The 626-nt window shown below is 36.6% G+C and overlaps 1 protein-coding gene across 2 annotated transcripts in view; it reads right to left on the bottom strand.

The window, feature by feature from the left end:
- LOC106869226 (adrenocorticotropic hormone receptor) overlaps nucleotides 1-626 on the bottom strand; it is a 195,544-nt gene that overhangs the window by 154,383 nt on the left and 40,535 nt on the right. The gene's annotated exons all lie outside the window — the stretch shown is intronic.

A 626-nucleotide genomic window follows, 5' to 3' on the forward strand; every position in this document is an offset into this window, starting at 1 on the left:
TTTACTGGACAAGGCTGAAAGGCATGAGGACAGATACATTCTTCTTTGGTAGAGGTCTCATTGACTTTTTCAAGTTTCACTTGAAAAGGAAATTGAGAGTGGAGAGGGAAGTGCTGATCTCGAGTGAGTGTATTATTGAAAGATGGGTCAATATTGCGAAAATGGCACGAGTGGATGGTACCTCTCTAAGTGTAGACCTGTGAGTTGGAGAGAAGGAATTGGAGAGAGCACTTGCTCCTAGAGTTTCAGGGAAATCTCGGACAGTGTAGTTCCTCGATTATCCCTAGAGGCATTCCTGTATCAGGTGGGCCACATCTCTATCATCCCACCCTTTTTTTTTATTTGTTTACCTTTGTATGCTATACATATATCCCTTCTTTTTTAGTGTATACCATGCATACCTTTTTTTCATCATTTCATTTATTATATGTAAACCACCGCACTTTATTTCTCCCTCTTTATTGCCCCTCTCAGCCTTCGTCCTTCGATCTTGTGGCAAATAAATGAACTAATTATTATTATTATTATTATTATTATTATTATTATTATTATTATTATTATTATTATTATTATTATTATTATTATTATTAAGGCGGCGAACTGGCAGAATCGTTAGCATGCCGAGC

Source organism: Octopus bimaculoides, chromosome 10, assembly GCF_001194135.2.
Source record: "Octopus bimaculoides isolate UCB-OBI-ISO-001 chromosome 10, ASM119413v2, whole genome shotgun sequence".
Taxonomy (NCBI): Eukaryota; Metazoa; Mollusca; class Cephalopoda; order Octopoda; family Octopodidae; genus Octopus; species Octopus bimaculoides.